Source organism: Podarcis filfolensis, assembly GCF_964270895.1.
Source record: "Podarcis filfolensis genome assembly, chromosome: 2".
NCBI lineage: Eukaryota > Metazoa > Chordata > Lepidosauria > Squamata > Lacertidae > Podarcis > Podarcis filfolensis.
In genome coordinates this window covers 66,238,446-66,255,604 of record NC_139605.1, presented here as the reverse complement: position 1 = coordinate 66,255,604, position 17,159 = coordinate 66,238,446, and positions in this window count along the sequence as shown.

The following is a 17,159-nucleotide window of genomic DNA, read 5'->3' as shown; positions in this document are numbered from 1 at the left end:
TCCACAAAAATTACTAACTTGCAGAAATGGTTGTGTGCCTTCTATCTTATCCAGTAATAGTCACAGCAACATATATTTAGTTTATATTTCAATACTGTTTTTTTTAAAAAAGACATTTTTATATTATTGCTATATACTTTAAAAATTTATTTTACGTGCTGTCTTGTGAAATATTTTCTGCTGTAAAATTGGAATGGAAATGAATGAATTAAACAAACAAACAAACAAATGTGTGAATCACCTGCAAATTTTTAAGAGAGTGGAAAGGAATAGTTCAGCATGGGATCCAGGTTAAAGTCTAAAATGCCACACGCTGTGTAATATTTGTGTGTGTGAAGGACAGTTAAAATTTCCAGAGTCCACCCAGTCCCTGTTAAACCCAGAGCCATGTAACATCTGAGATTGCTAAAGACACTTTCTGCGCTCTGCTCAAAGCTACCTTTGAGGGCTGGGAATGCTTTTAAAGGATTTGGCAGCTCCTGATTATCAGTTGATTGTGAGGCCTGTTTCCTCACTTTGAAGGGTTGGGGCCGAGAGTGCCTCCTCCATTGTAGTTTTCACCTCCAGGTAGGGTGGCAGAGGCAATTGCCCCAGGCTTCTGCTCCCCTGTTGGGCTTGTGCCTTACTTGCTTCCCTTCTTGCTCCTTCTTGTCCTCTGTGTTGCAGGATTTGTTAATAGAATAAGAATGTAAGGTGAGCCTGCTGAATCAGGCCAGTGGCCTGTCTAGTCCAGCATCCTGTTCCCCGCAGTGGGCAACCAGGTGGCTGTGGGAACCTGCAAGCAGGACCTGAGAACAAGAGAACTCTCCCCTCCCTTGGTTTCCAGCACTTGGTATTCAGAAGCATTACTGCCTTCGACTGGATAGTAACTATCTTGGTTTGCTCCTGTCCTTCGTTTATATGTACTCAGTGCTTTTCCCCCTGGGGTACACAGTGCCAGCACCTTTTTTCATAGAAGAAAAGCACTGTATGTACCATATATATTTAACTCTGTTAAAAATTGTATGATTTTGGTGTCTTAATTTGTTTTTACTTGGTCTGTGACCATATAATAAATTTTGTACTGAATCTCTCTCTCTCTCTCTCTCTCTCTCTCTCTCTCTCTCTCTCTCTCTCTCCCCAGGTGATATAAATTCCTTCAAATATCTTACATAGCCATAGCTTTTTGCCCAGGCGTTCCCTGTCTCATAAGACTGGATCCCATTTTTAATTTCACCGAGTTCCAGTTTTTATACTGTTGCTTTACTAGTTTTATGTTGCATTTCTGTTTTAATATTGCTGTTTGTTATTTATGCTGCACGCTGCTTAGACATTAAAAAAAGAAATTAAGCAGATACTTTAAATAATATTAGTAACAAATAGTATATCAAGCAGCCAGAGGCCTGTTCCATATTCTATTCCTCTCTTGCCCTGAAACTTCCAATCTTTTCTTTTTAGCAGCCGTACTTAAAGCCCGCTCACTTGAATATGCATAAAGCGTGTTCTCCTTCATGGAGAGCACGTTTTGCGGTGGGGGCCGCCAGGACACTCCAAAGTTGTGGGGCGGGCTAATTGACCGTTGGCCACTGATGCGATTGGGCTTCCCTTGTCATTGGGAGGAAGTTGATGTTGCCATTTGTTGATTGACAGCCAGAAATGCTAAAACTCCTTGCACGAGGCTAGGGCTTCCTCTTTTCGCCCGTGCATCGGATTGCCCGTCCCCCCCTCCCTAGAATTAGGGTTGTTCGCTTGACCTTGCTATGCCTGTCATGGGGTCGTCTGCTCTTGGGGCAGGGGCCCGGTAGGAATTTTGTCCATCTGGCTGATTGGCTGGGGCCATTTGGTTTTTGCCTACTGCGTAGCAAATTGTCACAATTTGTAAGGTTGCGGTTAGGCATTGGTTTATGGTTTGGTTGGTTGAGGGGCATGGATTGGCTGTGCCTGCCCCTCTAATGCTGCTGCTGCAAGGGATTCCGTTAAAGGAATCGGGGGCTAACTATTGCTTGTCCACCCTGTCAAGGGGGCTTGGGCCACTGCAAGAGCTCCTGGCTGCATTTGGGGTGGGCTGAGGGCAGGTTCCCTGCTCCGTCACTACCCCCAAGTGTATTCCTCTTTTCTGACTGTCGCAGGTGTGTGGAAAGTCAAACTGTCCCCCACGGTGGGGGCAGCTAGTTGCAACCAATGCCTAAGCAACCACTCACATGTTTGTATTTTAACAAAGTTGTGGCCAAAATTATGCCAAAAACCTTAAACAAAAATTTTGGTGTGACGTGTGAGTTATTGGGGTGGCCCTGGGGACTTTGACATGCAACAGGCCAAGAACCTGACTGGGTGAATTATGATGAGCATCCCCATTGTTTGTATGAGTGGTAAATGTGGTGGTGCAGGTGAGATGTTCATGTTATCCTTGTATAGCACAAGGTACAGTGATGTTACTGTATAAATGAAGATATTGTTGATGTGTATCTGGATGTCCATATCTGGATGTTTGCTAGGGTCTACACAGTAAGATCCAGAGTACATAGGTGCAAACCACACCTACATCTGTGTGGAAGTTTATGTCCTTCATGAAAATATTGCCATGCGGCCCGGAGAGAGATCAGCATTGTCTGTGATTGGAGTAGGAAATCTGACTTGATATTCTCATCACATGCTGCTTCTGCTTTTAGAGATGTTCATCCAAACAGCCCAATTTGGTGTTAGTATACATAGATGACAATTAGCTTCATATTAGTTTTATAGAGAGCTATGCCGCACACTCCCATAAACTCCTAAGGTATTTTTAAGCACATGAGATCTGAGTTGAGCACAAAAGTCTCTAAAAGGGAAGCGTTAGAAAATTCTATATATGCATAATTTTAATCCTGTTAGTGGGCCAAGTAAAATGATATTGGTGGCTGTGTTTTCCTTTCTTAGAATGAAGTTTTTCAGTCCTCCATTCTAGAGTGCCCTATTATTTTTCTTCTTTAAAGAGAGGATCTTTTTTTAAAAAAAACTAGCCTAATGATGAATGTAAGTGCTATTCCTTCAGACTTCTGTCAAATCTGGTAATTTGGAGTAATTACCACTGTCAGATTTGTGAAAGGAGTTTGATGTTAATAACCCAAGATCTATCTATTCTCAGATATATCCTATGATATTTTTAAAGGGTTGAAAAATAGTGTAGGAATGAACAAGCAAAGTTAAAATTGCTTCATTTTTGTATTTCAATTTTTCTACCATTTTGTTCCAGCTCATGTAGCTCTACACAATGCCTAAAGATAGCTGAACTCAAGAGAACCTGATTCACTTTGCTGAGAAGGTGGCACACAGAGCATAAACTGTCCACTGGACTCAAGCAAATCCTAACCTCTCAGCTTCTTACCCCAGACAAAATTACAGTAGCTTCAAATACAGTAGGATTTACAAATTACACCGAATGCTTAAGTGACAGTAATAAAATAATGAGGGCCAGCAACTTGAAAAAGAATTTCAGAGCTTAAATGAAAGGTTTGGGGGGGAAATGCTATCCTAATTTATTGCACTGTTTTTCAATATCTTATTTTTGCTGCACTACTTTTTTTAAATGTTCGCATGATATTTGCAACCATTTGTTCTTGCAATGCCCTTTCACTTAATGGGAACAGGTCTAATCCATCCCATAAGATAATCTCTGTTCCCAGGGGCAAAGCACAGTGCCTCCTATAGCTCTTAGGAAAGCCTTCCTTCTTTAATGTGCCTCTATGGTTTTTCATGTGTCAAATGAATTAACAGGTATTACAGAAGCTTTTGGATTGGTTTTGCTTGGTGTTCATCTTTTGGCAAACAGACAGACATCTGCCATACCCATCTATGGCAAGCCAGGTTTCTGATGAGAACACCAGAGTGAGATATCTCATCAAGTTGCTGCAACCGCAAGATAGCCTGTTAGCAGTGATCATCATAATACAGATTCCTGCATCTTAAAATGATATTGGCACAAAAAACTGTGTGCTGCATTTTTTCCTGAACTGTATGCTTGACAGTTGCTGTCTGTTTTAACCAAACACAGCGAGTCATTATGGCTGCATTGTAAAGATGCTGTTCTTTGGCAAAGTAACAATAAACTGATTATTGCTATATAGCTTCCCTTGCTATTTTCACAGGTGGGTGGATTTCTTAAAAATTGCAGCACGATAAGAGAGTGCTGTATGTTTGTTTGGACAGGTAGGTAAGCCAGCTAATGGGGAATGAATTGGGCAAAAGACTATTGGGCGTTTACATCTTCTCTGTGTGTTTTTCTTCTGAGAGCCAATATTTGCAAGAACAAGCTATTGAGTATCTACGTTGGAAGGGAATCAGGCCAACCAACTCATGAATGGTAAATGTACAACAGTGGATAAAGTTTTGCATCTCTCCACCCAACTGATTTATGTAGAGGAACTGCGGTGTGGGCTCACAGCTCCCTCTTCCGGAATGACTTCATTAAAAAAAAACAAAAAACACAACAGCCCAAAACTATTCCCCACTAGTTGAAGTGGAGGGAACCAACACCAGATGCCCAGTCCTTTGTGTCTGACTACATACACAAACTGACTACAACAATTATAGGTCAAACAATATGCAGAGAGTATTTTTTGACCTAACATATTTTCATCATGCTGGTATTAAAGGCTCACATCCACACAGAAATCACAATGGATTATGATCTATCCAATGGGTTGAATCCAATGATGATTTTGCACTAGTCAGTTTGCACCAACTCCCTTACTGATTGCAGTCCCCTGTCACATACCCTTTACCATTCTGGATTCCACCACCCCCGCAAAAAATATTGGGATGAACTTTGGGGGGCATGAGGACTGCAAATTGCAGTTTGCATTGGTAAAAACTGGAAGCACTTCTGATAGCACAACATCATTACTGAATACAAGTCAAAGCTCAATATTATTTTGGTACTTTTACATGGTTCCAATTCAAATATTTCCACAGCCCAAACATACAAAATAACACAAGAATATGCAGTTTCCTCTCAGATAATTTTTTTTCATAGAAAGAATGAGAACCACGGTTAGTGATTATGTTAATAGGGAATGATAGTGAATAGATAATCTTTCCCCCCGCTTTCAGAAACAAATTTTTAATACATTCTAGATATGTGCAAGTCATATACAGTATACTCCAATGGAGCAAACAGTAAAAGAACTATTGATGTTATTTCAGACATACTGCATGATATTCCATGTTGTTAATACAGAAAAAGGAAGAATGAAATAATCCGTAAGAGAGTCCTTTGTATTCAATTTTCCAGTTTTTCATCTAAAATATTAATAATATAAATGGTAAAGTCCAGTTTCATAAGTTTCTAAATCTTCTTTCTCTTCTCTAACCATATCACACCAAATATGCGTGCTTTGCCATATAAAGAACATTAGAGATTTTATTCAACTAGGCAGTTCATCTAATACATTAACCCAAATGTCTTCATGCTCTCTTTGGATCGTATCTTCAATATATCCGTATTGGTTTTAGTGAAACTGAATATGAAAATAGTATAGTAACAGCCACCAGTTAAACACTACAGTTTTGAAGGTTTCACATTTCTGCAACACATGCATAACATTTGTAATAATACTAAGCACTCCACATACATCATGTAGGAAAAGGTTTTTTTCTGTTATTAGTAGAGTGGAGGGATTGAGGTTGAAGTCACTGTGGCTTGTCTAAGGTCATTTGCTAAGTTTGTGGCTGAAGTATGATTTCAGCTAGGGATTTCCTTGCTCCCTGATCACCCTCTTAGTGTAATATACTAACCTGTTCAACCAGGTTCCTCCTACGGGCAGAGAGAAATCAGTTCTGTGATTAAACATTTGCAGTTTGGAGATGCTGTTCCACAAATGTTTAGCCTTTTCTTTAAAAAACCATTAACTACCCATGCAAGTTAAAAGGCAGCCTGAATGAAGGGAAATTTAATTGCCCTTGTCAAGCTGTGACAATAAGTTAATTAACTGCTATAATGAATGTAAGGTAAAGACAGAAGGTGGGTGACAAGAGAGGTTATTACTGAAAACTTATTATTTATTGAGCAATGATATGGACAATTTATTTATTGCACATATCATTATCGAAACCAGAAATTCATTAAGATGCCAACCAAAATATTGAATTTCTTTTTGGAACCAGAGAACTGAACAATTTCACAGTTGCTTTCTGCAGTGTTATTTTCTCCACATGTGATTTCCTGTTATTAGTTTATTCAATCACCCTAATCAGGGACTCTTTTTATGGATACAAGTGCCCAGATGCACATTTTAGGACCCCTTGATCATGTTTCCCCATGGCTTTAGTGCCAGGAAAGCTCCAAGGGCACATATTCTCATAAGATGTGCAGAGTTGTTCCTGCCACTAAATCAGAGGATATATATATATATATCACTTAGATACATTGAACAGCCAAGTAAATTTCTGACTGAAGATATTTGATTTTTATATATTATGAAAAAAAAACCCCACTATCATGAGAAAGGGCTCAAATCCCAGAAGCAGCACCATTATTCTGTAGTGGGGGGCAACAAAAAGTCCTGTAGCACCTTCAAGGCAAATGGGTTGGATACAGAGTGTCCCTTCCATGAATGGAACAGATCCTTCCATTGCAGACGGGACAGAGAATCAGGGGACATTCTCACCTGAGGAAGGGGTGAACAGTGGCCACCAGCCCCACTTTCTGCAGTGCTCCTGAGGGTCCTCCAACCCCCCAGAGCAGCTTTTCAGAGAGTACAGAGCCCTGCAGAAGAACAAACTCCACTATTTTTCTCTCAGCGTGTTCCCTGAGAAGAGTTCTACTCACAACAACAAGCCTCATATGTTTACTGCGGCATAAGGTTTTGTAGAAAAGGCCACACAAGTTACAAGTTTATCTGTATCCCACCTTGCCATAGGCCAAGGTGTTCCATTCAAGCGGATTGTGGGTCTTGCACCAGCAATGGATATGAGAATGCCAGATAATCAAAACAAGTTGTTAAGGCTGCACACCTTACATGGGAGTAAGCCTTACTGAAACCAGCAAGACATGCTACCAAATAGATGTGTTTAAATGCCAAGTGCCACTCAAAAAAAAAAAAAAAAAAAAAAAAGGTCCCAAGCGCTGTAAATGCCCACTGAATGTACCTCATATTAGGGACTTGAATGAAAAATCTGGATTTGTTGCAAGTTAAGTTTTGCATTACTTTTGTTGGTAATAATTTGCCACCACAATATAAAAGTTATATTCTGAGAAATGCCAGTTGTTGTAAGTTCATATATAGCTACATGGAGAGAAAACACCTATAAAAACGTTATAGCTTTATGAATAATTACAATAAAACATATTGACATTATTTACAAAGCCTATAAATATGCATATAAAGCCACTTCTTTTTTTACATGTACCATAGTGAGTGAAATAATTCTTCTAGCTGCTTCTTGTCAGTACAAAATAGACATGAGGATCGGTCTTCTCCACTCGATTATAAAAAGGAACCTTTATCATCCAGATGTTTGGAAGCGCTCACTGCTTCTGTAAATGGTTTTGGCTAGAAAATGTGTCTGCTTTTACATGTGCGTTATATATATGCATCAGGATAGTGAGAAAAGAAACTGCATTTTTAATTTTATTGCATGCTTATAGTGTTATTTGTGCTTTTAAATAAATCTCCCGTCTGCCATTTAATTTTGAATGTTTTGATGTTGAATGAATGAACAAATGTTTTGATGTATAAATTCTGCACACATCCTCATTTCTCCCACTGGATGGATGGCTTCTTGTCAGTCTTTTCCAGAATCCTTGTAGCCGAATGAGGCAGGATAAGATGGGTAGGATTTTCAGTCCTTTTAACATTGTTACACAGAGTCCTTGATTTGCTAAGTGAATGGGTGGAGCAAGTTGCTCCTAAACCTGATGGTCATTTCATGATAAGTGATAATGCTAATAATCCCCAGGTCCTTTCTGCCTTTGAAGTGAACAGTTTGTCTGTCTCGACCATGGTCGCCTTTTTGAACTGTCAGTTTCAGAGGATTAGATGCACGTTTAGACTGGGTGAACTCATGAATGAAAATATTTTGCTTGGCAGTTTCAAAAATGTGGCTTAACGCCCCCCTGCCATTCCCCCCCCCATCTCTGTAGCTGAATGCTGAACCCTTTGGCAACAACCTGCTTTTTACTTAGATTACCACTGTCATTTGGGGAGGTCTTTTCCTGTAGAATAAACAATGGAATTCTAATAATGCTATAAAAGGAACTTGAATTCCTTTATTTATACTTGCTTTGTTGTCCCATTTTTACAGCTGGATCTTAGTGTGTAGATCTAACATAGCTTCTTGTTTTGGCTCGGAACGATATAGCAACCTTTCAGAAATTTTATTCACGGACAAAAAACCGATTTTGGTTAGTTCTCCAAAGCGCAATTGTATCAGAAAAGTAAGCAAGAAATTTGAAATACATTCCAGCCTCTCCACGAGAAAGTGATAGATAGAATAGATAGTCTATCTCTCACTTGTACCTTCAGAACTGTAAAACAAAGGTGTTTTGTTGTTGTTGAAGCACTGTCTGCCTCCATCAGATTTCTCAATCCCACATATGTATTCTAACAGACATTACCGTCATAAATGACTGCACAAGCTCTTAAAAATCATCCACCCACCATAAATATTTAAAGTTGGAACGTTAAAAAATAATTTCAAATGAAATCAAGAAATAATGCTATGCTGTTTAAAATTTGCCATTATTGTTTAAAAATAAAATGAAAAACCAAGGAATCTTATCTTTGGCACATTGCTAACATTTGCACCAGAGTGCAAAACTTCTAGCTGAGGAAGACAAATAACCACATGCAAATCTCTGCTAGTAGTAACATTTTCAGGCTGTACAATAACTTCTGGTTGCTTTTGCTGTCTATAAAGTGAATGCAGAACATGAATTGACTACTAGACAGCACATTCAATTTTAAGAAACATCTGCTTTCTTTCTTAATTACATTCATTCAAGGGCACGAGCAGCCCAAGAGTCAAGGCAGTCTTGTCTCATGTGTGAAAATGTCCTCAGTTGTAAGAAGAGACTGTGCCATTTTACTACTTTATTATGTCACGAGCTTTTATAGTTAATGTGATGAAACGGAATATTGTCCACACAAGCTTATACCAGAATAAGCCAATTAGGTCTGGTTCTGATATAACTTCCATGGCTGCATTACATTATGGATTCCACAGAAGGTAATGAGATGCTACCATTGTTAAAATTGTTATGGCTTTTAGTCTGAGCTGTTACACAATTGTGTCAGCAATACCCATCCTAGCTATATGAACACACTGAACTAGCCACATGCCCATTTCCTTGCTGAGCCAGTTTGCTTGTCAGGGCAAATCTCAGCATATTATCTTGATCAGGTTAACTGAAACACGTAGCTGTTTTTGAACAAGTCTGCAGAAGTGTACCTGGGGCCCCTTGGGCCCTTGGCAAAGAGTTGTATTGGCACCCCCCACCCCCTGAGAAATCACTTGTCCCATGTTTGATTTTGCTGCAACAGTGGTGGTGTGTCGCCACACACATCTGTACCATACACTCCAGTCCCCAGTGGACTACCAACTTGGATGGCATTAAAAGAGGATTAGACAAATTCACTGAGTGTCCCTTCCAAGTCTACAATTCTATAAGGACATTTAGACATGGTGATTTCTGGATGCCAGGATGGTGACTGACATCTCCATCTGGCTGGCCCCTATAGCTTTCTTAAGCAAGTAAGCAGAATAACTTATTTATTGCATTTATATCCCCCCTTTTCCTCCAAGGAGTACATGGTCCTCCCCACCCCCCCAGTTAATCCCTACGATGATCCTGTGAGGTAGGTTAAGAGCCTGTGCCTGGCCCAAGGTCACTCAGTGAGCTACATGACTTGAGTGGGGAATTGAACCCTGATCTCCCAGGTTCTGCTTTAACACTCTAGCCACTATAGCACACTGGCTTCCTAGAGTACTTCTGCTATGGGGCAGCACCTATATAAATTAAGCAGGTAAATAAATATGGGGAAAGCAAGATGCCACTTAGAGAAGGATATGAAACATTTTCCTTGAATCTTTGTTTTATTCTAGACTGTTTTATTTGAAGTTTTAATATGTTGTAAACTGCTTTGAGATTTTTTTCCCATTAAAATGTAAGGTGGTATAGAAATGAAGCAACAGCAGCAGCAGCAACAACAACAACAGCATGCTGGATTTGATGGGCCTTTGGCCTGATCCAGCAGGGCTCTGCTAGTGTTCTTTTGTATATTTTCTCCTCTGTGTCTAATACTAGTTTAGTGTCTGTGTGTGGCAATTTGCACTCAGAAATTGGAACAAGGGAAAAGTTAAATCATGCCCCCCTGCACCCTAATGTCATTTTAGATTTGGCCCTCTTGCTACTGCATATGTCAGAATTTCCTGCATAGTATAAGACTGATGAAACTGGCAAGCATACAGGTCAGAATATTGTTTGGGAGGCAATTTTTAAAATTACTTTAAGTCACTATTTTGCATGTAAATCTCATTTTTAACATGATGGTTTCACTGTGCTTTCACTGCTGTTTTATTGCATTTGCATTGGCTATTATAGTATAATATCTTAGGCTTTTGTCTGAAAAGGTTAACATAATAGAAACTTCTTCTTTTTTTGCCAGCTTGACAAATGATTTTAAGTACCACTTTGATTTTCCAACTGTTCATATAGGCTTTTTTGAATTCTAATGTCAAATTTTAATTTTGAAATTTTCATGCTGATTGCAGAAGTCAAATTTTGACAACCAAAAGTTTGCAAAGGGTGAAAATGTCCTGATCTCTGAAATTTTGTTTCAGCTCTACTTCAGCTCTAGAAATGAATGCATTCAATTTTGTGAATTCCCTTTGTGAGCAGTCTAGTTATTAAATCTGTGAACGGGGTATGATATTTTATAAGGTGAACAAATACTTCATTTGACTCCTTAGAGAAACTTAGCTTCATAGAATGAGATTAAGTGACTTTAACCTGGTTGACTTTTTCAAACAGTTCAGCTAAAAATCTATGCCAGCTTTTCAGCTGCATGGCTGAATTCAGCTGAAGGGTATAGGAAGCTATTTCAGTTAGTTCCTTCACAAATGACCACCCACATGGGTAAATGTGGGTGTGAGGAAAGTCATAGACAGCTTGGCAGGCATAGGCAAAAGTGATTAATTTCTTATTGAATAAATCCAAGGCTAAGGTATCATACAGATTCCTTAGGTTTAGAAGAAACTGTAGCTTGATAAATACTCTTCAAATGTTTAGAATATATGCTTGAGTCTGTTCCAGGGCTTAAAGTGTTAAATAAATAGCTCACTAGCAGATATGTTATTGTAATACTGCTGTGTTGAATTAACTGTAGATGGAATGAAGTGTGGTATAAATGGGAGGAAGCCAAATAAAATAGTTTTCTTTGTTTAGATTCAGAATAGATACTGAAAATCCAGGAGCATACTGGAAACAGAGCTTTACCAACAAAAAAAACTGGCAGTGGCAAGGGCACGCAGGGGCAGCAGGGGGGTATGGTAGATTCCTCTACAGCAACAACACCTGATCCCATCCAGCCCACATTTCGAGTGTTAGTGCTGGATAGATGTGGTTAGCTTGACAACTATGATATTTGGTTCAGTCATTACGGTTAGAGTAGATATTGTTATGCCTAAGATGTTCGTGCAGCCATGTTTCTTGAACTTTCAAAAAATGTTTTGATTAAACAATTAGAATTGTTTATTACATGCTTCCATTTTAGTGACTACTGGGGTTTCATTAGATCCTTCAGGATTTGGCCTGAGTCCATCTTTATATTTCAAAAGAGCACACATTTGCTTTTCATTACGAGCATCTTTGGGTAACAATTTGGATCTTGTCAACACTTGTTAGTAAACATGAACCAAGGACAATTGCTTCTCCAAATTCTAGCAGAGACCAAAAGAGGTTGCTCACCAACCACAACCCCATGGTCCCAAATCCTTTAAATTTTGTGGCCAGCCAGCCTTGACTCTCCTTTTCCACTAGGTCTATCCAGCTCCAGATGTTTGCTTCCTCGCCTTCCTTAGGCAGACATGGCTACAATTGTCCTTTACATGACCAGGGCAAATTATTATGTTACTATTGGAAAGAAAGCATTACTGGAGTCTACAGCATTTGTAATTTGAGTTATCTTAAATGATAAGGTCACAGATGATAGATATCAGGCAAGACTGACCCGGTAACAAGATGATAAACAAACTGCTTAGGAATCTTAAAATGTAAAGCAGAATACACAATTATCAGTTTGGAATGTGTTCCCTCACACTAACAGTTTGCTTGGTAATCCATTATTACAGTGTTCTTATGTGCCAATATATATATTAAGTACAGTAGCTTTAATTGGGGATAATCATTTCAGTTCTTTGTTGTAAAATAAAATATTTTTTTTCTTGTTGCCTCTACAAAATATGCAATCATAGCTTAGGATTTTCCTGATATTCCAATGTGCCTGCTCTCCTAGTTGCAGAGTCTTGGATGTAATCAATATTAAATGTTTGCTTATGTGTGCTCTGAATCACTGCTTGCCTCAAGAACAACAAATGGCTCCCTTAATCTGCTTTCACTGCATTCAATATACTCTAATTATGTCATTTGGGGGCAGCGGGAAGAAATATATTTCCTGGCAGCAGCTCTTCAATTCATCACAACAAGTCAGTCCTGGAGTATGGACAGAGCAAGTTGTGATTGCTAGCACATGTGAACAACTGCCACAGGGATCATTAACCTGAGTCTTGAGGTGAGCTCTACTCCATTTTGTTTAATATTTCCTAATGATGGAGAAGTTGGTCATTTAACAGTAACACAGCATTCATGGACTGAAATACTGATTTGCCCATTTTCACATCCTAACTTCACAACTTACTGCAGGCTCAGCTTAGAAAATAATGGCTCATTGGTTACTTCCATTTTATACTGAAAATTACATTCCCAAATATAAAACAACTAGCCTTTTAAACTGTATGCAGAAAAAGTGCCTCTGAATATGAACTGAATATGTCTTCCTTTGTGTCCAAGTGGCCCTTAGGGCCGTGCCACCTCTTCCCAGGCCATGTCACACATTGACTCTGCTCTTCACCTTCTTCGAGTGCTTTTGCATGTTTGGAAAGTGCTCTTGAATGCCTCTTGTTTGACAGATGGGAAAAGGTGCGTGTGGGTTAAAGCCTTTGGTGTCTGTGTTTCACATCTCTTGTTCCATCCATTTTTGCCTCTGGCCTTGCTCACCACTGGCATCTGCCCCCCCCCCCCCAATGCTGCCAGCAAGGGAATGTGATTGAGGACTACTGTGAAAATTGTACCAAAACCATGGAGATTCATCAGCCCAAAGGGCTTCACTGCCATCATTCTCTTTTCATGCTCTGCCAGTGTCAGGAAACCTGTTGAGCTTTCATTTCCAGTTATGTTGTGCTTAGCTTTGTTCTAATGCAGATGCAAATCACAGGAGTGGCCCTGCAGCAACAGCTGATGAAACAAGTTTTCATTATGTTTCCAATGTGTCAAGTACAACCCCCCAATTTCCTAATTCCTCTTCCAATATTCAGTCTCCACAGTGTGCAGAACCAAACGGTCTTCTACCAATTACAAATCAGTTCATGCATGCTGAGACCCTTGGCTGTGGTTAGTAATAACTACAATTTAACCTCTTTAGCACACTTTCTAGTGCTCGTGCCTTCTATTCAGTATAACACAGATTCTGATATAAGGTTGATGGGAGCTTGCTCAATTGCACAACTCCTCACCTGGGTCCACATCCAGTCTTTCCCTCAAACCTGGTCCCTATGTAATTTGGTTTGCATTTGCAAATATATCTGAAGGGGTTCAGGAAGACAACACTGCTTTAGGTCACCCTTTCACGTCTGCAAATCAGTGTATAGGATATTAAAACAACATTTCCCCATGAATGATAAGTGTAATTACATTTATTGTGCAATAAAAGCTGGCACTTATTAAATGTAAATATTTTAAAAAGATTGCAATATATTTGCAGGAAATTTTATAGCTATATTTTAAATGCTTACATCTGGGCTGCCTTTCTTAAAACATGATACCACTCGGAGAAATGTTTAGTTAGTGGTATTTGGAGAAAAGATTATTACTTTACTTGCCCCCTGTTTCAATTTTAATTTCATCTGTTTTCACAGTTGATTGAAGTTCCAGATTCTGTGGCTGAAGTTAATCCATTGCTGTACTCGTGAAACATATAAGGAAAATAGAACTTCCAAATAGAACACCCAATAGAACTTTGATATTTTAAAGTATATTTTTGATTCCATTTATAATTCAAATGGCACAATAAAAATGTTTGGTGGTTTGTCCATTGATATACTCTGTCCTAGAGATCACAGCCATTGCATGAAGGTAACTCCCATTGATTTCAATGGTACTTTTCCAAAACCTGCTGATCCAGCGTACATAGGGTGCCCTTCCCCACATGATACTGGCTATGGAGGGGACCACCCTTTGCATTAAAGAACTTCCCCTTTCATTTTACTGAAGTGTGCCCATTTCTTGGCATGCAAATTGACCATTTACTGATGTTCACCATAGCGTAAGATCACACTCCAAAAATCTGGCACCAGTGACGGTTTGAGAGAAGAGCTGCGAGGTGATTTTCACTGGGACTGTGTTGCAGCAGAAATGGGCATCTTTGCTCCCCTACATACTGTGGTCCCAATCCTGATCAGAACACACAAAAGTACACACTCACGCCTCTGTTAATGTAAAAGGAGAAGTAAGACATATTAAGGATATGCACACAATTTAACATGTCATCTGCTCGGCACTAACAACATTTAAATGCATACTAGTTAATTATCCCCATCCCTTACTCATTCCGTCAACCATCAAGACCAAACAAAAGCAATAAATGCACTTTCATTGCAATATACAGACAAATCCTCCAATCGCTTATGTACACGAGAAGTTTTTTGCTGTTTGAAGTGATGTGCAATTCCCTAATCCAGTTTTGAAGGACGCATCACAGTTAGGACACTCTAAACATCTATCAGCAATGATGGCAGAGTTTGCAAGCATTGCTGTTCATGACCTTGTGCTGGCTAGCATAACATTAGGCTATGTACATATTTGTGGTTTAAAAAGCAGCAAGGATGCTCCCCCCTGTTGTGCATTGAAGATTTAATCGCGTTAGGAAAAAAAATGTTTTACAATAAATATTCCCAATGCAATCAAACTTCCCAGTATTGACTTTGCCTGTATCCCTCCTGCAACACATTAGAATAGGTCTTTTTTTCATTTTTAGTTTTCATTTATAACACCAAGCAGTCATCCTACTAGTATAGCAGTTATATGAAGGTAGTATCCAACTGGTGGCCTTGCATATTTTTGATTCAACAGAAATTCCACTAACAGAAAGGGAGATGTGAACTTTACAGTTTCCCTTCCTGTTGAAGTCCTCATCATTGTCCTCTAAAAATCAGCTCCAGATACTTGAGAGATTCTCCAAAACAGGGGGGACGATGGCATGAAAGCTACAGGGAGGAATCTGTAAAAAATGTGTTGCCTGCTTTTTTGTGAAAAGACAGCCTTGCTGGATCAAAAGCCCTTCTGTGAGAGGAGGGATGAGGTAGAGTGTCTTTACTTGTGCACAGTGGATCATACATAGGCAATTGGAGCTGTTTTTCCTTTTTGAACAGTGGTCACTGTGCTGTATTGCAGGTAATGGAGAACAAAGTCTTGCTTGGTGCCCCAAACTCACTTTGTGTTTCTCTAGGACTCATACCAAAGGTATAAGAAACTGCATCATCATCAGTGGTTTCAGTGAGTTGTTGAATGCGCTCACTAATCACAACCTCAGCTAACTGAAAGCTAACATTTTACAATAAAAAATATTTTCCTTTCTTTTAATGACATTTTGTGCTCATAACTGCAGTCTGGCAGCACAATCTTACGCATGTGTACTCTGAGGTAAGCCTCACTTTTCTCAGCGACTCCCAGGTAGGTTTGTAGAGGATTGCAGCCTAAAACAGCCTGAAGAGAAGACGTAATAACCCTGGAATCATATTGATTTTTCTCTTTACGCTTTTTAGAGAGAAAACAGATCCAATCAAAGTTGATGAACTCATGAGAATATTCCTGTTTATGTCAAAGCTTGCTGAGTTCAAGGAAAACATGCACATGTTATACTGAATACAAAAAAGAAATCATAAGAAAATAAAAAGGTATAATGATGTCTGAGCATATTGCCTTGTTTAGAATCTGAGGTTAGTCTGTGTCAGATATTGTTTCCACATCTTCTTGTAAATATTTCTAATATCATGCCTTCATGATAACTTTTTAAAAATACCATGGTTTGTGGTATTTTCCTTCCTTCCTTCCTCTTTCTTTCTTAGTGTGATATTTTTACACCTGTCTAATAAGGAGACAAATTCCTCTTGGCTTTTGTCTAGTGAATAACTTAAGATTTTTCTCAATAGATACTGTATGAATGCATCTTCAAACGAAGTATTGATGAGCTTTGGTGGCTGGTGGCTTTTAGCTAGTCACTTTGGATTTTCAGGAACTGGCTTAAATGTTATGGCATTGAGTACACATTTCCTAATTTAGAAACCACTACCTCAAGGCAGACATTGTAAGTACTTGACTAAAGCTTTGATTCAAAAATAGTCTGGCTTCATGCTTAATGTGGTTTTGTTAAGTGACTTTTGATTCTTGAAAGCTCTCTGACACCAGTTCCTAAACATATTACGTGGAAATAAGTCCTAGTGATTTTATTCATCTGTTTGTTTATTTGCCTTCTTTAAAGGCTTATGGCTGGTTATAATATTCTACAAACCAAGGGCACAACCCAGCCAAAATTAAGTACTTGTGACTGAAATCCTAAACACACTTACTAGGAAGTAGTAGAACACAGTGGCACGGTACTTACAAGTAAACATGAATAGGATTCTGCCACTTCAGTGTGAGAGTGTAATCATTTGCTTCAGTTCATAGAAATGCTCTTGAGACTTTGTTAAAGAGAGACTCATGATCAGCTATGTCTGTCCTAAAACCCCATTAAAACATCATGGTAATGTTGCCATGATGTCATGGTCTGTGATACGTTGCTGAATTTCAGCCTTTGTCTTGCTTTCCATCAGGTGGGTTTGTTTTTTTTAAATGACCTTTGTTTTGCATAAAACTGGTCCAGGGTGTT